This window comes from Euprymna scolopes, chromosome 16 (genome assembly GCF_053919585.1).
Source record: "Euprymna scolopes isolate OS-2025 chromosome 16, ASM5391958v1, whole genome shotgun sequence".
In the NCBI taxonomy this organism is placed as follows: Eukaryota; Metazoa; Mollusca; class Cephalopoda; order Sepiida; family Sepiolidae; genus Euprymna; species Euprymna scolopes.
This window is the reverse complement of record NC_136497.1, coordinates 130,347,909-130,371,257: the sequence shown is the minus strand read 5'-3', so window position 1 is coordinate 130,371,257 and position 23,349 is coordinate 130,347,909. Positions and strand designations below refer to the sequence as shown.

Below are 23,349 nucleotides of genomic sequence, written 5' to 3'. Positions count from 1 at the left end.
GTAACATCAATATTATCGGAAAATGATTCTGAAATTATTTAATAGTATCGATTAGCCTAACGGATACGGTCGAGTACTATGGGATCGCCTAGGTCGAATCCTAATGGATCACTTACACCGTAATATTGTTGGGCAATCAATAAGACTTGCAGTTTCCTTTCTCTGCCATTCACGAGTACTTGTATTCAACTAAGTGTATACAACAAATATACAACAAATCGTTCCCAGTGTGTATTGTGTTTCGATATTAAGTACACCCCAAAAAGGTTTCTTTTGTTGAAGAACCCAACTACTAATGGAAAAATGAGTTTTGGAAAAAAAAACAACAAAAAAAAACACCGCTAGTCATGCGGAGTTCGCGCACGCGCCTTTGATCTATTTTGAACATATATTTCAAATCAAAGCGCGATCCTTGATATGGCCTTAAACTATATCCGATGGTGAAGCCCCAGCTTGCGGGCTTTGGGGAGTGTGGAGCCACCCTTTAATTGTCATTGCTCCCAGGTCCACTCTGAACCGGAGTGATAGTACCTGTTAGGGTTCCAAATATTGTTTAAATAGAAACTGACTTGAAAACAAAAGATATATTCTATTAAAAAATTTTCTTCAAAATAACTGGATTCGGCATTGAATAACTTGAAAAGGGTTGATATGCCGTTAAACAAAAAGAACCAACCAACCAAAATCATATCAAAGTGCGAGAGACCGACGAATGGATAGTTTCTCTTGTAGATTTTCTTGGGCATATCCGAAATAAGAATCGCCTTTTGTAGCAGAAACCGGATACAAATAGAAAAATTAGCTTTGCAAAATAAATAAAACTCCGTCAGTCAAACACAGTGTGCTTGGACGAATTTGATATACCATCATGAGTCGTGTACTGACATGTGTTGGATGAGGGTTAGGGTTAGGATGAGGGTTCGGAGTAGCGTTAAGGTTAGGATTAGAACTCGGGTTAGAGTTAGGATTTGGATTAGCATTAAAATTAGGATTAGCGTTGGGATTAGGATTAGAGTTACAACTAGGATTAGGGTTAGGATTATGGTTAGGATTAGGGTTAGCGTTAAGATTTGGATTAGGATTATGGTTAGGATTAAGATTAGCGTTAGGATTAGGATTATGGTTTGGATTATTGTTGTTTGGATTACGATTAGGATTAATGCTAAGATTTAGATTAGAAGTATGGTTATGATTAGGATTAGCGTTAAGATTTGGATTAGGATTATGGTTTGGATTAAGATTAGCGTTAGGATTAGGATTATGGTTTGGATTATTGTTGTTTGGATTACGATTAGGATTAATGCTAAGATTTAGATTAGAAGTATGGTTATGATTAGGATTAGCGTTAAGATTACAGTTAGAATAAGGATTAAGATTAGCGTTAACATTAAGAGTTAGGATTAACACTACGATTAAGATTAGGGTTAGGATTAAAGTTAGTATTATTGATAGTGTTGAGATTCGGGCTAGGTTCGAGGTATCAATTTCATATATGATGCTCTCTGATGCACTCAGTGAAACCTTTGAATCTTGTTGGCATCTATACAAAATGCAGAATCAACGCATCGTGGAATTTTAAATAACATGAATTTGTATGGATACTGAACTGTAAGGGAAATTCGATGTCATGAATTGATTCCATCGCCTTGAAAAAATAATGAAACCGTTTTGTTATGACCTGTATTTTTATCTGTTTTGGGATGGCGCGAGTATGTATTTTGGCGGGACATTTTTACAAAAGGGAAAATATTTCATCTGGTAGTTCAACAATGAAACCCATAAAGGTCGCCGTTAAAAATTCGGAATAAACTCCACTGTGGAACGCATCGCGGAACGGTGAACAGCTAACTGTGTGAGATGACGTGGAAACAAGAAGATGAGGAAAGCGCTTGTTTTTATGCAAATACGAGATGACATGAATGAATGGGCATCGCCGTTATTTATTTATGTATTTGGCTTGCCTCAAATGTTTGATAGAATTCGTAGGTAATAAAGAGTATAAAATAAAAGGGATCACGATCTGAACAGTTCTACCTTGATCCAAGATTGGGCTGCAGAACTGATCCATCGAATGTGGAGAGCAGGACCATACGATACAACATTGCATTGTTTATCGTCTACTGCTAAACCGGCACAGCTTAAAAGATCTTCAGATCGCAACAACAATGCAAGGGACTACGTAAAAAACAAAACAAAAAAAAACGCGAGAAACTCTTGTAGGATCAGATATTTACTTTTTCTTTTTTTACAAGGTGGTCACCACTTATCAAGGCCCGGAAGTCACTAGGGGATAAGGGTTATTGCGTGTACAGTACGTTAATGTAGAGATTTGAGTGTCTACTTAACGGGGCGGTTCTTTAGGAATTTGTTTATGTTGGACTTTTTTTTTCTTTTTTTTTTTTACACAGTGATCACCACTTATCAAGGCCCGGAAGCCACTCAGGGATAAGGGTTATTGCAAGTACATTACGTTAGTGAGGAGATTTGCTGAAATGTTTACTTAAGGGGGCGGTTCATTAGGAATTTGTTAACATTGGACTTGAAGACATCTAAGTTGTAGTCAGGTGTGAAACAGGCAGACAGAACAGAGTTCCACATGCGTGCACTTCTAAGAAGAAGCTTTGTTCATGGAATCTAAGTTTTGGTTTTGGCACAGATAAAGAGTGGAAAAAATTTTGACAGTGGTTTCAGCTAGACGGGTGTTTTTCGTGAAAGATTGGCGAGGGGAGACCAGGGATTGGAGCTCAGACGAGCACCTGCCATGGAAGTAACAATAAAACAAAGGCTCGCAACATCTCTCCTGTGGTGCTGAAAAGGAACATCACATCCAAATTTGGGGCATGATATGAAGAAATTACTTTTTCAAAAAGTGGGAGATCACTGTCCTATATAAATTTGACGTAAAATGAGCACCCACTTTCTGGACACCTAATAATTTATTCATATCATAAAACAAACTTAAATGTGATTGTCGCCCCCAGAACCCCCGAAAACCGGCTTCAAAGACGCACAAAGAAAAAAGCAGAAATAGATTCCATCCTCTTCAGTAAGTATTACCATGACATTCGTTCAGTCTCGAGGGACAACCGATACCCAATGTAAGAGTATATCCACGTGTAATTGTGAAGTAAGGGTTACGTAATCACTAGCCACATCTCTCTTGAGTCGGCACTTCTTGATTCCAGTTGCAAGAAGAAGTTCAGGAAGACTGGAAACAATGCTGAGACAAGCAAAGAGCGCATACAGCACCTGGTATTCCCAAAAGATTACTTATTTAATACTGGCGAGGATTAGCGTTGCTTAACTTCATGATCTAATGAGAACAAACGGTTCTCAGTCGTACGTATATCCCAGTCAAGCGAGATGACGACGTTAGGTTTTTGTACTTAAAAAGTTCGTGTGAATTCTATAGAATGAGAAATATATGTAAACAACCTATCCTGCCTTGACAGAGTACAAAATAGACTTCGTGGCTTAGTGGGGGATGCCCTTTTCTCTACCCTGCAACCTCTCTCCCACAGAAGAGACGTTGCGAGCCTATCCTTGTTTTATCGTTATTTCCATGGCAGGTGCTCGTCTGAACTCCAATCTCTGGTCCCCCCTCGTCAATCTTTCACGAAAAACACCCGTCTAGCCGAATCTGCTGTGAAAAATTTCCCCCACTCTTTATCTGTGCCTAGATCAAAACGTGGATTCCATGAACAAAGCTTCTTTCTCAGAACTGCACGCCTGTGGAACTCTGTTCCGTCTGCCTGCTTCCCACCTGACTACAACTTGGATGTCTTCAAGTCCAATGTTAACAAATTCCTAATGAACCGCCCCCTTAAGTAAACACTTCATCAAATATCCACACTAACTTAATGTACTTGCAATAACCCTTATCCCTGAGTGGCTTCCGGGCCTTGATAAGTGGTGATCACTGTGTAAAAAAAAAAATCAATAAGTCTGGTTTCATATACGAGTAACATTCAATAAGTTTCCAGAATTTTCTTTTGTACAAGCAATTAAAATTATCATAGTTTCTTATAAAATTCAGCATGTTATTGCTATATATTTTATGAGAGGACTGAAGAATTTTATGATTCCATGTTCATATGAACAGCTACAACAGGAATTGGAATACATCCTACTAAAGCTTGATTGTCACAGCTGATAGAATTTCAAAAATACAATTAATACCTGAGAGTAATTTATATGAACGATGTGCTATAAAATTCTGTTTTAAATCTGAAACAATGCCAGAGAAACGTATGAAGTGCTTCAGACTGTTTTTGTACCATCTTGGGAAAATCGAATACAACTTTTCTCTCTTTTTTTTTTTTTCATTTTTCTTAAACTTTTTCTTCTAGGGGATGGGACATCCAACCAGATGTCTGACATTTACCCCTATTTTAGTGAGTCCAACCAAGAGATCTTTTCAGGATTCTAGCCGTCCCTTTCAGTGCAATCGTTTGTATTTCACTTGCACTTGGTTCACCGGGTATGCTTGCTATGTACTTTTTAAAGTTTTTTTTCATAAGCCCAGTTGCTCCTATGATGACTGGTATAATTGAAACGTCTTTTAATTTCCAATTTCGTTTCATATCATATTCAAAGTAGGCAGCTTAAGCCAGCTTTTATTTATTTTATATTTTGTTTTTCTCCTCTTCTGAAGAGAAGCATTTAATTCCGAATTGCCGTGGACTAAAGAGATTCTTTTCCTTTTATTATCTTCATTCCTTATCGAACTGGTGATATGATAAATATCTGTGAAACTTTTATTTATCATCTTTTATTTTAAAGGAGCATGTGCTTCTCATTTGTATGCATATTCCGATCAGGAAAGATCACGATGTTGGGTTTTGGCAGTTTTTAAGGGGACGTGTCAAGATCATCTTACATTCAGCGCCCAGTCGACGTAAATACCTCCGACAAACTCGACAAGCAGCTAAATCCCACCTCTTCACAGTAAAGATCCCGAGATCTAAGAAATCCTTCTACTCCAATAGTTTCCTCCTCAGAACTGCTAGACTTTGAAACTCCTTTTCGGGATGATTCTGTTTTCCCAACTGTACTGTCATGCAGAAGTTCAAGTGTAATGTGAAACGACTTCTTGCTGCTCAACTCCCTTCATAATATCCCTGCAACTTATATTCCAGATTGTAGCCCCCCCCCCCTACATCAAAGTTGCACTGTGCCTTGTTTGGGGTGAAAATTGAATTCAGTAAAAAATGGTTACTTAGTTTAGTACTCGCCAGGCATAACGTCGCTTAATTTTGTTTACCTAACGGGAACAAGAGGTCCTCAATCGCATGTATGTTCTGGTCAGGAGAGCTGACGACGTTAGGTTATTAAAGCTATTGCAGGAAGACGTCTATGTCTTCCTACATACAGCGCCTAGCATTCTCAACTGGTCACCCATTTTAGCACTGACCAATTTCAGTGACCTAACGGGAACCAGTGTGTGAACGTGATTGTGGTGTATGCTTAAGTAATATAATGTTAATAAAGCAATCGCATTTTTTCAAGGGGGTGTAGCGGGGGCGTGCTTGGGGGGGTCTGCAACAAAGGATCACAAAATTAATGTTTTACAGTAAAAGTAACAAAAAAAAAATAAGTGTCCAAAAAAAAAAAAGAAAAAGAAATAATTAAACAAAATTAAGAAGATAATAAAAAAGAAAAGATTAATATTTCGTGGTCAAAATTTAAAAAAAGAAGTACCTATCTGGTTCCAGTGAAACTGCTTATTTACACACTTGCTCGGGTTGTAATTTTTTCTTTTCTTTTTTTTTCTTGCGAATTAGGACTTTCCCTTTTCTTTCTTGTTCAATGTTTGGTTTAGATTTAAAAGCGCGTTTTTTTTTCCTCTCTCTCTTCGTTTACAATAGAAAGTCGCGTCCGCTTATTCGTCCAATCAAACAATTGAAACCCGCAAAAATAAAATAAAACAAAAAATCTCGGTTTCCCACTTGAAGAAGATGTCACGCGAGCTCTCGTAAAATACAACGAAATTCCGTTTTTTCGGGCCTTTTATTACCCGCGTAAACACACACACACACACACACACACACACACACACACACACACACACACACACACACACACACACACACACACACACAAATTTTAAAAAAAAGTGTCAAATTTTAAAACGAAGACAATAAAAATAGATCTCATAAAGTTTTCATAAGAAAATTGCCGGAATTTCTTTAACTTTATACCCCCTCCCCTTCCCCGCTTTTTGTGTCTTTTCTTATCTTTTCTCTTATCTTTCATCTCTTATCTCTCCCCCCCTCTCTCTCTCTCTCTCTTTCTTTTCTCTATCTGTTTGTCTGTCCTTTTCTAACCTCTCTCTCTTTCAATTCGAACATTTCCTTTTTTTCAATTTTTCCACTCAATAAAACTCTTTCTTTTCATCTCTCGTCTTCCCCTCCCTCCTTCTTCTTTTCTCCGTCTCTCTCTCTCTCTCTCACACACATTTCGTTCGTTTTCTCTTCCCCTCTCTCTCTTCCCACTCCTCTCTCTTTATCCTTTATCTTTTCAAATGTTCTCTGCTTCAACGCTTTCTCTGAGCAGACTCTTTCTATTCCTCTATTCCCCTTTCTCTTTCTCTCTCTCTTTCTCTCTTTCTCTCCCCCTTTCTCTCTCTCTCTCTCTCTATCTATCTAACAATCTCAGATGCACACTCAGTAATATTTCATTTTCTATCCCCTCTTTCTCTCTCTCTCTTTCTATCTCTCTTTCTCTCTTTCTCTCCCCCTTTCTCTCTCTCTCTCTCTCTCTCTCTCTCTCTATCTATCTAACAATCTCAGATGCACACTCAGTAATATTTCATTTTCTATCCCCTCTTTCTCTCTCTCTTTCTCTCTCTCTTTCTCTCTTTCTCTCCCCCTTTCTCTCTCTCTCTCTCTCTCTCTCTCTATCTAACAATCTCAGATGCACACTCAGTAATATTTCATTTTCTATCCCCTCTTTCTCTCTCTCTCTTTCTCTCTCTCTCTCTCTCAAGCTTTCTGTATTCTTCATCCCTCTAATTGCACCCTTTTCTCTTGCCTTCTCCTCTCCTCTCCTCTCCTCTCACCCCTCCTCTTTCATTTCCTCTCCCCCTCTCTCTGTCTCTCGCAAATACACAAAAATATAAACGTACAATTTAAATTAATTTTTCATTTTATCTTTCTATTCGTACTTTTCCAAAACTTTTTTCTACTCCCAAATCTCTACCCTACAATCACCTCTGTCTATCTTTGTTTACATGTCTGTCTGCCTGTCTGTCTGTCTGTCTGTCTGTCTGTCTGTCTCTCTCTCTCTCTCTCTCTCTCTCTCTCTCTCTGTCATTTGAATCATAAGAAAATGACCGAATTTCGAAAACTGTTCATCCTCTTTCTTTCCTCATCTTTCATTCACTTTGGTAACTCCTCATTCTCTCTTTACATTCAATGTTGGCAACCTTCACGTGATCCTTCCTGACAGTACCTGGTTCTAGAAATAATCGGAGGGAAACCAACGGCAACAGTAGAAATTCATGCCAAGTAGGGTTATATAAATTCACTTTTTTTTTCTACTTAGATTAGATAATTTTACAGACTGGTTAGAGGGTTCGACACTGAGCTGGGAGGCTAAGGTTCAATCCTCAGCTAAATCATACCACCTTTTTTTTTTTTTTTTTTTTGAAATGATACTTGATACACCTTTGCTAAAAAAAATCCAGCATAAGAAGGTAAGGATCAAAGATAAGGGGAGTAATCCTGGCAAAGAAAAGGGAGCCTTCAGGTTTCCCTCGACTATAGTTGACAAGTTTACTTTATTTACTTAGATTTTTATCATAGAATTCGCTCCAGACAAGACATTTGATATAAGGAGCTAAAAATACTACTTCAAGATTAAAAAAAAAATCATTATAAATGTTATTTGAATACATTTTGACCTTAAAACAGCAATTCTTCCCCTTTTGTCGGAAACATCGCTCATGGAATATGAGGACTAAAGGATGACCTGATGGAAGCAAGAGTTATGAGACTTCCGGTTCCAAAATTCGACATGTAGAAAGTCAGAGATTGTATCAGCCGAAACGTTGTGACGATAACTTTTTTATGGAAACCGCTCAAGACAAGACATGAAGCCACTGTTTTCTCTCTCTCTCTCTCTCTCTCTCTCTCTCTCTCTCTCTCTCTTTCTCTCTCTCTCTATCTATCTATCTATCTCTCATTTGAATCATAAGAAAAATACCGAATTTCGCAAACTGTCATCTTTCATTCACTTTTGTAACTCCCCATCGTCTCTTTACATTCAAATGTTCCTTTCTTTAATTCTTTAGACTAACAGCTCCCTAGTCACTCTCTCTCTCTCTCTCTCTCTCTTTCTCTCTCTCTCTCTCTCTCTCTCTCTCTCTATGTCCTTTTGCTTAAGCATGCATCGCATAAAACACACACACATTCTCTCTCTTTATTTATACTAGCAGGCCGCACGGCGTTGCCCGGTCGTAAAATAGGTTTAAAAATTGTATTTTAATTCATGCAGATTTTGTACAGCCAATTGTTGATTGATTATTATATTGTACCTAATATATAGTAATGATTTCAAAAGTAAAAAAAAAATTGCTTGTGTGCCATCAGCTAGAATCGAAGCCAAAACATATAGCTCTCCAGCTTTATCCGTTAGTGTACGACCTAAACCTATACGTACACGCAGAAACTGCAAAAAATAACGTTGTCTAACCTATAACTTTTAATTAACGCATGCGCAGAAAAAGACGGTAGCTATACTTTAAATAGACTGTAAAAAAATAATAGTAATCTCCCATAGTAGAAACCGTAAACTCATAGCCCTTCACTCACAATATTTTAATTAACTAATAAATGAACTAAGGAAATTAGATACAAACTGGTTCCAATACACCACTAATTAATACTCACTATAAACTAACACATGCCTAATTAATTATACTCACTATAAACTAACACATCTCTAATTAATTATACTCACTATAAACTAACACATCTCTAATTAATTATACTCACCATAAACTAACACATCCCTAATTAATTATACTCACTATAAACTAACACATCCCTAATTAGTTATACTCACTATAAACTAACACATCCCTAATTAATAGCGACACTCACCTAATCATGGAAGAAGACGCTAACATAAAGCAACTTAGCTAATTTTAAGGTAAGAACCATCCCCCTGGCTACCCTCCGGCTCCACCTCATACGTCCGCCGCTTATACCAAACTAACCGAGTGGCAACACATTTTGCCAACAATTATATTAAGGTGGGCACTTTACATACTTAATAATTAAGCAACCGAAAACGTTTAACTAAAATAGTCTATGGGTCGTGCACGCCCTTAATTGAAATATTGATATGTATCTACGTAAATACTCCCTATCCCTGTTTACATGTCTGTCTGTCTGTCTGTCTGCCTATTTGTCTGTCTGTCTGTCTCTCTCTCTCATTTGAATCATAAGGAACAACGGTACATTACAAAACCTAACCACACAATTAACCCCAAATGATTATTATTATTATTATTATTATTATTATTATTATTATTATTATTATTATTATTATTATTATATCTAAAAAGAACGCTACATTAGAAAACCAACCACACAATTAACCCCAAATGATAACTTAAAACTCTAACTAGGAAACTAAATGAACTAAACACTCTACAAAGATGAATCAATATATGCTATTTATGCACTTATTTATATGTCGATAGTCTAAAGATCCAATCCCTAGAACTAAATATATACACCTATCAAATATATACATATTATAGTATAAGAGAAAGAATTAATTACTCGAATAAAAATAAAAAATGATAACCATCGAAAAGTAGTATATATATATACATATAAATACCTTTGCCACGATAATTACCCCAAACATCACTGTATATGGGAATAATATAACTACCAATACACCACGATTATTTAATTCTTATATACGCTTAAAATAACTACTAATCCAACCATAAGGACATATAATTTGTATATAAAAAACAAATAAGAAAAATAAATAAGGAACCTGAAAAACTAAAAACAAAGAAAGAATAAAAAATAGCAAAGAATAAATAAAAATAACTTAATATATATAAAATAAATGAAAATAAATAAATAAAAAACGAAAAATAAAAATAAAACACTTATCAATAGGAAGTTGCCAACAGTAAAGAAGGGACAACAATAAATACAACCCAGCATATGGATAGTAGCGACTATAGGAATATAAAAGTACTTAAGATCCAAGCAAGAAAAGTCACTGGTAGACAAATAGAATTCTAACACCTCCCAACTATCAACAGCTTAACTGCATGAACCGCTTTAAACGGCACTTCCCCCTTACCCCTAATCTGAAAACTAGAAAACTAAAAATAAATGAACGAATAAAAATAAAGAACGAGAGCTAAAAATAAAACTAGAGATATATAAATAAATAAATAAATAAATAAATAAATAAATGAATTAATCAATAAGAATACACTGGTCAAAAGGAAATTAAGAAAAGATATACAACCAGAAAATAACCTAAGGAATATGTGAAATTTTTAATCAAGGGCAATAAATAACCACTAAGCTAAAAGAATCACCTCCACCTCCCTACTAATGACGGCTTAAACACGGGGAACAGCAACCCCCTTTCCCATCACACCTCCCGTTTGATAGCGTTAATATATATATATATATATATATATATATATATATATATATACATACATACAAACTTTTCTTAATTTTTCTACTAACCAAATATCTTCCTCCTCCCTTCTTTTTTTATCCCCTCTTTATCTTAATCTTTTATTATTTTGAACATTTTTTGTCTCCTAACACCCTTTTTCCTCTTTTTAATGTTTCCTTATATAATTCTTCTCCACACTCTCTCGCTTTCTCTCTCCCTCTGTAACTGCCATTCTTTTCTTAGCTCCAAAGAAATTCACAATGACAAACCTTGATTCTAATTGCATTAATGAGCTGCAACATAAATTACACGATAAACGTCTCATCTCTCAGCTAACCATTTTATTTCTTCTATCTTTTCTTCACTTTTGTTTTTTTTTTTTCGTTTTTTTTTATATCTTCTTTTTCTTTTCTTTCTGTTGGTCCTGCGATAAAAGAGGGGGTTGGACTTAGTAATTAACTCCCGTTCTTCTGTGCGTTTGTTCGCACTTTTCACAATAAGCATTTTTTGATTTTTTTTTTTTAATTTTGCACAAACATTAGCCATGGTGAAAGTAAATTTTTTCGTCAACGAATTTTCCAGAATAACCCTGGTTGCCTCTCTGGGGGGACATTATAGGGGTAAAACTGCCCCCAAATCGTTCGTCGGTTCTTTTGTCTGCATTTTTCTCAATAACCACGGCTTGGATTTTTTTTTTTTTTAATTTTACACAAACATTAGTCATGGTGAAAGTAAATTTTTCCCTCGTGGAGGCAGAGCCCTCATCCTTGGTTTATTTCCATTGATTTCTTTCTTTACGTATTCTTTCATTTTTCTTTCTTTTTTTTTTCTTTCCTCCTTACTTTCTATTTTCCTTCCTTCTTATGTTATTTTTCCATTGCTTTCTTTCTTCCTTTATTTCTTCTGTTCTTTTTTCTTTATTTATTTTCTTCCCTTTTTTCTTTTTTTCTTTATTTTAATCCCTCTTTTATTCTTTCTTTCGTTCTTCCTATTTACATTGCTTTCTTTCTTTACGTTTTCTTTCATTTTTCTTTCTTTTTTTTTCTTTCCTCCTTACTTTCTATTTTCCTTCCTTCTTATGTTATTTTTCCATTGCTTTCTTTCTTCCTTTATTTCTTCTGTTCTTTTTTTCTTTATTTATTTCTTCTCTTTTTTCTCTTTTTTTCTTTATTTTAATCCCTCTTTTATTCTTTCTTTCGTTCTTCCTATTTACATTGCTTTCTTTCTTTACTTTTTCTTTTGGTCCTGGATATGACCTTAAACTATATCCAGTGGTGAGGCCCAAGCTTGCGGGCTTTGGGGAGTGTAGAGCTACCCTTTAATTGCCATTGCTCCCAGGTTCACTCTGACCCGGAGTGGTAGTACTGTTAGGGTCCCAACTATGGGTTAAATAGAAACCGACTTAAAAACAACAAATATTCTATTAAAAAATTTTCTTTAAAATCTTTGGATTCGGCATTAAATAACCTGAAAAACCGTAAAACAAAAACAACCAACTTTTTCTTTTTCTCCAATCATCCTTTTTCCTCACTTCTTTTTTTCTTTCATTTGTTTCCACGTCTTTCTTCTACTTTTGTTTTCTTTATGATTTCTTTCTTTCTCTCTTTGAACCTTTTTTCTTTTCCTTCCCTTCGCCCTTCCTTTCTTTCTGTCGTATACAATTGCTTTCTTTTTTGTTTCCTTTTTTTCTCCATTGATGTCTTTGTGTCATACGGACTAACGGAATGAGAGGCTTTCGAAATAACGTATTAATTGTACGAGGAACTTAATAAATAATGTCAAAATGGATTAACGGAAGGGCCAACTAAATCAATACAAGATTAACGGAATAACAGATTAAAGAAATAATGGAATGACCGAATGATAGAACAACGAAATAGAATAACAGAATGACAGATTAATGACGAAAACATAAATATTTTCTTGTAAACATTCTGGACTTTTATTAGAATGAATTATGTAAAAATTACACATGGGATAATTACCTACCATTTTTTTTCATCACCACTTATCAAGGCCAAGAGGCCACTCGAGGATAAGGGTTAAATAGTGTACAGCAGAAATTGGGCAATATAGTAATTGTTAGTAATGGAAATTCGGTAAATTTGTTAACTTATATGGAATGGCTCATCAAAAACTTGTTTACGTTAGACTTGAAGACAACCATATTGTAGTCAGCTGGAAAGCAGGAAAACGGAAAAATTCCATAGGTGTACAGTTCTAAGAAAGAAGCTTTGTTCATGAAATCTACGTTTAGGTTTAGGCACAGATAAAGAGTGGGTGGGGGGAATTATTGATAGTGTTTTCTGCTAGACGGGTGTTTCTTGTGAAAGTTTGGCGAGGGGGGAACCATAGAGTAGAGCTCAGTCGAGCACTTGCCATGAAAATAACGATAAAGCAGAGACAAACTCGCAACATCTATTCTGTGAAAAAGAGGTTGCAGGAAAGAGAACAGGACATCCCCTACGAGGCTACGAAGTCTATTTTGAGCTCTATCAAGGCAGGACAAGTCCTTTCTAGCAGCTCCTGTCCAGGTGTGGCAACAGTATTCCATCCTTGGACGTACCTGGCTCTTATATTAATTGTCTTCATCTTTTACGCATTAAATTATTAATATTTTAATAGGAAGCAATTTAAATTGACAAAAACACACACACACACATAAATATATAAATATATATATATATAAATATATATATATATATATTAGAGAAAGGTAGTTTGCTTGAAGCATTACTCGTAAGTAGCGACTCATCTATCCATTTATCTATTATATATATATATATATATATGTATGTATATATATGTATATATATATATATATATAGTAATCCACATACAGTACTGTTCCGTTGTATCACAACTTATCAATGCGGTTAGACTAGCACTTCTTCCAAGCCGAGGATTGAACCTAGAACCATCGCGTTGATAGCCGGCAGTTCTACCCATCGACCCACGGGAATGACCTCAACAAATGTCCAATTCAAACAAACATTCACCCACCACTTTTATAGTGCTGTACCGCTGTTTTACAAACAAATAGATAGATAGATAGATAGATAGTCGCCATCTTACATTAATTAGTGTATTATAAGTCTACTAATTGAGAACTAGTCTCTCTATGTCCTATTTCTAATCGATTCTAGTCGGCTCCGAATGCACGAGGATTATTTTTGGTCTTGCCTTGTATATATCTGGATGTCCCCGCCTAGAACGGCGTAAAAATATCAAATTACCAGATGACCTGAACGGGTGATCTTGATTATCTTGAAATCGTGTATTGTAATACATGCATACATACAAAACGAAATTGCAGAGTAGACGGTATAAGAAATCTAATCTGCATTAGAGGCACATATTTCTTACAGTTACATAATAACACGAGCTGGGGACACCCGGCCTTGTTAGGTTGTAAAATATATTTTAATTCATACAGATTTCGTACTTATCTGATGTATTTTAGTATAAAAAAATGTACAGAAATGTTCAAAGTCATGTTACATCGTTTTATTGGAAATCGCTCCATACAAAACAGGAAACCACTTGATGTAAAGAACTAAAATATTACTTCAAGGTCAAAAAATAGCCAGCAGTATACGCTTGATAGATATATTCCAACACAGAAAGCAGCAATTATTTCCGGGTCGAAAAATACGCTTACATATATTTGAATTCATACATATTTCGTAACTATTATTACAAAGCCGTTTCTGTATTGAATGTTATATTATGCAGAATATATTGAACTGATATCAAAAGTTTAAAAAAATCATTTGCTAGATCAGCTATAATCCAAACCAAAACATTTAGCGCCCCGACTGATCAGCTAAACTCCAAACCCAAATATTTAGCGTCTCAACTGATCAGTTAAAATCCAAACCAAAACACGTAGCGCCCCCTTAACGATGTAGATATCGAGAGATAAATAAGAAAATCTTAACGTTAAATGACTTGAAGAAATGAATTGAATTTGGGCATGCGTACTTATCTGAAGCATTTTTGTGTAAAGAAAAATCTACAGACATGGTCAAAGTCATGTTACATTTTTTTATTATTGGGAATCGCACCATACAAAACATGAAACAACTTGAAGTAAAGAACTAAAAATATTACCTCAAGATAAAAAAAAAGGCTAACGGTAAGTGTTAGATCAATAGATTTCAAGCCAGAAAATTGCAATTCTTTCTGGGTCGTAAAATACGCTTAAATATATTTTTAATCGTACATATTTCGAAACTATTTTTTACAAAGCCGATTCTCTATTATATATTATATTTCACCGAGTATATTGTACTGATATAAAGTTTTAAATAATTATTTGAGTGCCATCAGCTAGATTAAAAACAAAAATATTTAGCGCCCCAACTGATCAGTTAGAATCCCAATAAAAAATATTTAGCGCCACAACTGACCAGCTAAACTCCAAACTATACCATTTAGCGCACCAACTGATCAGTTAGAATCCAAACCAAAACATTTAGCGCCCCAACTGATCAGCTAAACTCTAAACCAAAACATTTAGCGCAACAACTGATAAGTTAGAATCCAAACCAAAACATTTAGCGTCCAAACTGATCAGCTAAACTCCAAACAAAAATATTTAGCGCCCCAACTGATCAGTTAGAATCTAAACCAAAATATTTAGCGTACCAACTGATAATTTAGAATTCAAACCAAAATATTTAGCACTTAAACTGATCAGCTAAACTAAAAACCAAAATATTTAGCGCCCCAACTGATCAGTTAGAATCCAAACCAAAACATTTAGCGCTCAAACTGTTACGCTCAACCCCAAACCAAAACATTTAGCGGCCCAACTTATCAGTTAGAATCCAAACCAAAATATTTAGCGCCCTAACAGATCAGCTAAACTCCAAACGAAAGCATTTAGCGCTCCAAATGATCAGTTAGAATCAAGACAAAAACATTTAGCGCACCAACTGATCAGTTAGAATCCGAACCAAAATATTTAGCGCACCAACTGATCAGTTAAACTCCAAATCAAAATATTTAACGCCCTAACTGATCAGTTAGATTCCAAACCAAAATATTTAGCGGCCCAAACTGATAAGTAAGAATCCAGACCAAAACATTTAACGCCCCAACTGATCATCTAAACTCCAAACCAAAACATTTAGCACCCCAACTGATCAGTTAGAATCCAAACCAAAACATTAGCGCTATAACTGATCAGTTAGAATCCAAACCAAAATATTTAGCGCACTATCTGATCAGTTAGAATCCAAACAAAAACATTTCGCGCCCCAACTGATCAATTAGAATCCAAACCAAAATATTTAGCGCCGCAACTGATCAGCTAAACTCCAAACCAAAACATTTAGCGCACCAACTGATCAGTAAGAATCCAAACCAAAACATTTAGCGCCCCAACTGATCAGTTAGAATCCAAACCAAAATATTTAGCGCACCAACTGATCAGTTAGAATCCAAACCAAAATATTTTGCGCCCCAACTGATCAGCTAAACTTCAAACATTTAGCGCCCGAACTTGTCAGTTAGAATCCAAACCAAAACATTTAGCGCACCAACTGATCAGCTAAACTTCAAACATTTAGCGCCCCAACTTGTCAGTTAGAATCCAAACCAAAATATTTAGCGCCCCAACTGATCAGCTAAACTCCAAACCAAAACATTTAGCGCCCCAACTTGTCAGTTAGAATCCAAACCAAAACAATTAGCGCCCCAACTGATCAGCTAAATACCAAACCAAAACATTTAGCGCACCAACTGATAAGTTAGAATCCAAACCAAAACAATTAGCGCTATAACTTATCAGCCAAATTCCAAACAAAAACATTTCGCGCACCCACTGATCAGTTAGAATCCAAACCAAAATATTTTACGCCCCAACTGATCAGCTAAACACCAAACCAAAACATTTATCGCACCAACTGATTAGTTAGAATCCAAACCAAAATATTTAACGCCCCAACTGATCAGTTAGAATCCCAACGAAAACATTTAGTGTCCCCTTAACGATGTAGATATCGAGAGATAGATAAGAAAATCTTAATGTTAAATGACTTGAAAAAAATTAATTGAATTTGGGCATGCGCAGAAAGATATAGACATATTTTGGCGAATTGAAATGATCATTTTGCATTTCAACTTGTTAATATATGTCCATAAGTGCTATTGATTCACCGAAACAAAAATTTTACTCGTTACAAACCATTCTTATTGTATGATTAATATTTCCTGCTAATCCAGTGTCATGTGACCATTAATTTAAGAGTTTATCAATTAAATATTTACGCACATTGTAGCTTTTCCAGTCTTGACAGACTATGGATACCCACTATAAGCGTGCCTGCGCGTTGAATTTTTGTGGCAAGAGTTGCGCAATCTCCAACCACACCTCTTCTGAGTTGTTAAATACCAATGATCAGTAGTTTAAGAGTTTACCGGTTAAATAGTTACACAGACAGACACACGCACACATCTATTGTTTTATTTATATATAAGAACGAACATTCTAAAGATACGGCGATCCAATCTGGGTGTTTATCGATGAAATTTTAAAATTGAGCCTGACAGGGGAAGGAACATTTTTCTATTCATTTGACATCCCACGAGGGCAAAGTTAAACACAAGCTAATGTGGGGAAAATCCAGCAACCCAAAAAGGGGAACTCTAGATCTACAAGCATTTCTTTTTCATTGACTAGGGACAAAAAAAAAAGAAGTGTAATATCTGAACAGATATAACACTTTGCTCTTAGTCAAAAATTATTCAAGAATTAGCACGTTATTTGAAACTTAAGCGTTAAAAACCTACGAAAATGCCAGCCATAGAAAGAAACCAACAGAATTGCTGTTTTAGATTTAAGCATGACAGTCTAACAGAAAATACTGTTTTAAACTTCAGCATGGCAGATCTAGGAAAAGGCACCTAAAGAAAGAAAATGCTATTTCAAACTTAAGCATGAAAAACCGACGAAAAATCTATTTAAAACTCAAGCGTGGCAGATCTTAGAAAAGAAAAAGAAAAGAAAATGTTATTTTAAATTAAAGCATGAAAGACGGATGAAAATGTTATTGCCAACTTAAGCATTACAGACTGACGAAAAACTATTTCAAACTTAAGCATGACGAACCGACGAGAATACTATTTCAATCTTAAGCGTAACAGGCCTAGCAAAAGACTACTAAAAAAAGAAAATTATATATTTCAATCTTAAGCATGACATTAACGAAAATTTTATTTCAAACTTAAGCATGAGAGAACTACAAAAACGAGAACTACGAAAAAGGAAATTTAAGCGTGAAAGACATACAAAAATACCAACATGAGAACGGAAAATAATTTTTAAACTTAAGCATAATACACCGACGAAAATCCTATTGCAGACTTGAGCTTAAGACATCTACGAAAATGAGTGACAGAGAAAAGAACATGTTATTTACGTAAAACTTGCGCATGACAGACAGACGGAAATACGCTACACAGCAAGGAAATCGTTGTTTGACACTTAAGCCTGAAAGGCTGACGAGAATGGCATTCCTAGCTTGACTGTGACAGATGTACGAACATGCTCGCAAAGGTAATGGAAAAGTTTAGTCTGAGACATCTACGAACATGTTCGCAATGGCAATGGAAATGTTTAAATGTTTAAGTGTGAGACATCTACGAACATGCGTGTTAAAGCGTAGTAATTGCATTTAAACCTAATAATGTCAGACTGACAAAAATGCTGTGGATTTTCAAATACAGTTATAGTGTCCTAATTTGTATAACGAATTAAATTCCCATGAGTCGTACATACAAGAATTACAATGCTATTGATGTGTTTTCCTTTCTGAAATAAGATGCTTTATAATTATAAATTGGATGGAATTACAATTTAAAAAAATGCATTATTCAACGACACAAGAAACTTAGAGATAAGACTAAATATATCAGATTTATCATCTAAAAAAAAGCTTTGCTCATAATTAATTCGATGTATTTTAAAATTCCATCAAAGACTGCTGGTGACGTCACGAAAAAAACAATCAAATTCAAAGGCGATTTTAATTGCGCTTTAGAATTTTCTGGTAAAACCATAAGGATAAAGGTTTTTGTTACTAGCAGGACCCGTTTCTTGACGTAGCCTAAGGAGATATAAAATAATGCTAACTAAAAATATTATTAAATATTCTTTTGGAGATGCTAAATTTCTTTTCTTTTCTTTTCTTAATTTATTGTGTAAAAATTATTTTATTTGGGTTGAGTATCTTGGCCAGAATAAAATGTAAGAATTTACAAATTGAAATTAAATCGGTTGATAATCTCTATAATTTGCTGCAAACACGCCTCAGGTGGTAGCAAGTTTTGGATGTGGGGTCAGTGCTTGTAATACTATAATATACTTTTGTAGAGGGGACAATCGTCTCAAATTTTTAATATACTAACAGACTACCCGTCGTTGCCTAGTTGTAAGTTACGCTTAAATATGATATTTTAATTCATGCAGATTACGTATTTAATCTTATAGAGACAATTCTCTATCGATTATTATATTATTATATAGATAAAATCGCTCGATCGTCGAAGACAATATTCAAGCAATCAAGCAGCCATATATCCCAGAGTGATGATGGATGATACGCGCTGAATTGTGAAGCAAAGGTTGCGCAACACCAAATCCCCTGTTTGATTCCAGAGGTAAGTAGAAATCCAGAACGACTGGAAACAATACTCATTTTAACACTGACCAGGCTCTACGTCTTAACTTCGGTTATCTAACCGTAACCGGTTGGTCAACTTGATTATGTCAAGGTAATCAATAATGGAGAGCTTGTGTAAATACTGTTAGAAACTCGCTCAATATATGTTACCGTGACATAAGCTAACATATATTCGGTCGGTTTTTAAGAGTATTTTGTATAGTTTTTTTTATTTTTAACTCCTTTTCCCAAACTTACCGTGTTCAACAAAGAGTCTGGCGCTATCTGTAATTTTCAAATACATCAGTAAACACTGTATGTTTTTCGAGCTAAATAATGGTGTTACATTAAATAAAAACACTAAAAAATTATCCAGTTAGGTAGAAAAGTAACTTATCTTGCCTTTGATAACATTTTTTTTTAATATATATTTGTTATTTGACAACTTTTTCGAATCTATGTGTATAGTAATACGAACCCTATGTCGAAAAACATACAGTAACTTATCTTGCCTTTGATAACATTTTTTTTTTATATATATTTGTTATTTGACAACTTTTTCGAATCTATGTGTATAGTAATACGAACCCTATGTCGAAAAACATACAGTGTTTACCGATGTATTTGAAAATTACAAATGGCGCCAAAGTCTTTGTTGAACAGGGTAAGTTTGGGAAAATGAGCTAAAAGTAAAAAACTATACAAGATACTTCTGAGGAACTGCCCCCCGAAATGACTTTTAAACGATACCTTTCCCTCTCCCTGTTAAGAATGGCTTTCGAATAAATAACGTTATTATTTCAGCGAGGTACCAAAAATACATAAGTACCGTGTTTTCTTTTTTGTTGTTTCGTAATAACACAAGAATTGTTTAAACGAAATTAATTCTTCTAAATAAAATAATTGCTTTCTTTGATAATACGTAAGAGTTTTCTTATATTTTTGTTTCGTAAATTGTTAAAATTAAAGTATTTTTTAAAATAAATGTATGGTTTAATGTTTCGTGTTTTGACTCCGTGATCAAGTTTATTTTAGTTAAAAAATAATTTTTTAAAATATTACGAGGGTGCATAGTCGCCTTTAAAAACAATATCTCCTTCAAGAACGGCCATAAAATGTGTTTTCAATCGATATTTATTCAATAAGGGACCAGTTTTCCTACCTAGCAAAAAGGGATGAGTTTTCCGGGTATCAGTTTTCCGTGTACCAGGTTTTCGGCTACGAGTTTTCCGGACACCATGTAGATATGACGGTGATAATTTCTTTCTTACATTATTTCATCCATGATTTAGTGATTGTTTTGTAATTTAAAAAGGACACTGACTCTAACCCATGTACCTATTTACTATGCCTCCCCACGGGACAGAGTTAGACACCAGGGTCGTTTTTTAACGTGGAGAAAAGGTACAAAAATAAAAATTGTCTCAGTCGTGAAGGATTTCTCCTCCGCCGAAAGAGAACAAGAAATAGAAGTGCAGCATCTGAAGAACAGATGGTATTTATTTGCTCCCCCACCGAGCAAATTAGGCACAAGGCCGATTTTTAATGTGAGGAGTGAAGGGGAAATGGGGACCAACTCCCCGGGGAGTAGGGGAGTTGGATAGTGACAATTGGTATGAAGGGTTGCCCCTACATTGACCAAGGTCTTATATGTGAGGTTGCCCACACATATGGTCTTTGCTTGCAGTATCTGCCGGAACAGATGGTATTTATTTGCTCCCCCACTGAGCAAATTAGGCACAAGGCCGATTTTTAAAGTGAGGAGTGAAGGGGAAATGGGAACCAACTCCCCGGGGAGTAGGGGAGCTGGATAGTGACAATTGGTATGAAGGGTTGCCCCTACATTGACCAAGGTCTTATATGTGGAGTTGCCCCCACATATGGTCTTTGCTTGCAGTATCTGCCGGAACAGATACTACACTTTGATCTTGGCCAAAAGGCCAAGCTTGTGCATCTGCCGGAACAGATACTACACTTTGATCTTGTCCCGAAGGCCAAGTTCTAACCCATGTAGACAGTCAACAAACTGTACAGTTTGGTGTCGTTTTCAAATTATAATCTAAAAGAAACTCTACGTGTGTGAGTTCCTTTGCTATAAACTCTGCAACGACTGGGCCGATTTCTATGAAATTTCATACAAAAGTACTTTAGGTGCCTGGCACTGTTCTTATATAATCGGAATTTCTCCGATAAGTATCGATAATCGAGAATCGATATAATATAATGAAAGAAAGAACAAGCGATTTTGACCAAAGTTAACACCTTATACAGCCTAACATCACAAGTGCATTTGAGAAGTTTCATTACCACATAACGAGAAAGGCCCGGCGTATAAAATCAACTGTGCTATGGTACTTTACTTTTGCATTTTAAACTTTAATTCAAACCGTTATATATATAAAAAATAATTTTATAAAATCAACAGTAGATTCTCTACAGTGCAATGTAGACTAAAATGTATACTAAGATACTGCGGGGAGGCATGCTGCGCTTCCTCCTGGTGAACCGCAATGGGTACCCAACTAGAGCAGGCAATCAATCGATTTGATTTAAAAAAAATGGACGATTTCACTGGTTTCGATGGCAATAAAAATATGGGAGGGTAAACATTCGTTTATCATCATTCAATCCTGGGCAACGTTAGGTCTCCATGCTAGTTTGAGGATGAAATCATGCAAAATCTCTTTACGACTAGATTTCAAGATGGATGCAAAACCAGAAAAATGCCTTATCAGTTTATTGACTACATAGGTTAAAGTCAGGTTTCGAGACTTCTTTTATGTGCACGCTTTACGCCTCTAGTCTCTTTACTGAGGTTACTTCGAAGGACTCTATGCACATAAATCTCTGTTAAATAGTACTTCTTTGGTGTTGATCCACTGGGCCATTAACGAACACCCTAACCTTCATGGCAAATAGACTGGTATAATTGCTATTAATAAGAACGACATAATCACGTTGACACAACAGTTCCCGCTGGATCACCGAAGTTAAGCAACGTTGAATCTTGTCGGTACTAAATGGGTGACCATTTGGACTCCCAGGTGCTGTGTGTGCTCTCCGCTTATCTCGGCATTGTTTCCAGTCGTCCTGGACTTCTCCTTGCCACTGGACTCAAACCGTACAGATTCAGGAGAGGTGTGGCTAGAGATTGCGCAACCCTTGCCTCACAATTACATGCGCAGCTGCCCAGACAGGGGGTATCCTTTGTCTTTCGAGACTGAACAGAGGTATCGAAGAACGGACCTGTATTCAGTTTTTAAATGCATCCTCGAATTTCTATTAGAGGTTTTGTCTGTCAGTCGGTCGGTTGTGTTATGTTATAAGCTTCCCGGAAAATACCGGGTGATCTTGCTAATAGTTGATTATGATTATTATTGTTGTTTAGATAGAAAAATATTATCGATGCGAAAAGTTATGCAAAGTTGAAATATTTACGTTTTATAGTTCTCAGAATTTTTAACGTAGGAATGTTAAAACAAAGAAGTTTTTGATGTCTAGAAAATATGTATGAAGAAGCAAGACATTTTTATGATAAAAATATGGTATCAGGAATTTTAACGTAGAAATGTCAAAACAAACAAATATGTTAGAACATAAACAATGGAAATGATTTTAGTGACGGCATCAGGTGATCTTAATGTTACGTGGAGTTAAATGACGTAACGAGATAGCTTGGTAACACACATAATCAGTTAGTTTAGACTTGGGAGTCAGACTGGAAAGTCGAACAAGTTAACACGAAAGATATCGTCTCCGCGTTTTGGAAGTTGGGTCAAACGCGACTTTAGAATATGTAGAAAATGACAATGTATTGCAGCCTCGACGTGAAGCCAAGAATAAAATTATAATTAAATATATAATCTATTGTTGTTTGGTTTCCTTCGGAGGGAGATGAAAAGAGAGTGGAACTCTGTTTCGCCTGCCTGCTTCCCACCTGACTACAACTTGGATGTCTTCAAGTCCAACGTTAACAAATTCCTAATGAACCGCCCCCTTAAGTAAACACTTC

The 23,349-nt window shown here is 35.6% G+C and overlaps 1 protein-coding gene across 3 annotated transcripts in view; it reads right to left on the bottom strand.

The window, feature by feature from the left end:
* LOC145296082 (monocarboxylate transporter 6-like) overlaps window positions 1-23,349 on the bottom strand; it is a 240,520-nt gene that overhangs the window by 115,627 nt on the left and 101,544 nt on the right. Inside the window, exon 1 of one of the 3 annotated variants that reach the window (XM_080142220.1) lies at window positions 5,701-6,131. The exons of the other annotated variants lie outside the window; for them this stretch is intronic. The gene's annotated coding sequence lies outside the window, so the exon portion shown is untranslated. Of the gene's footprint in view, window positions 1-5,700; window positions 6,132-23,349 lie in introns of those variants that run through there. 3 annotated transcript variants of the gene reach the window in all.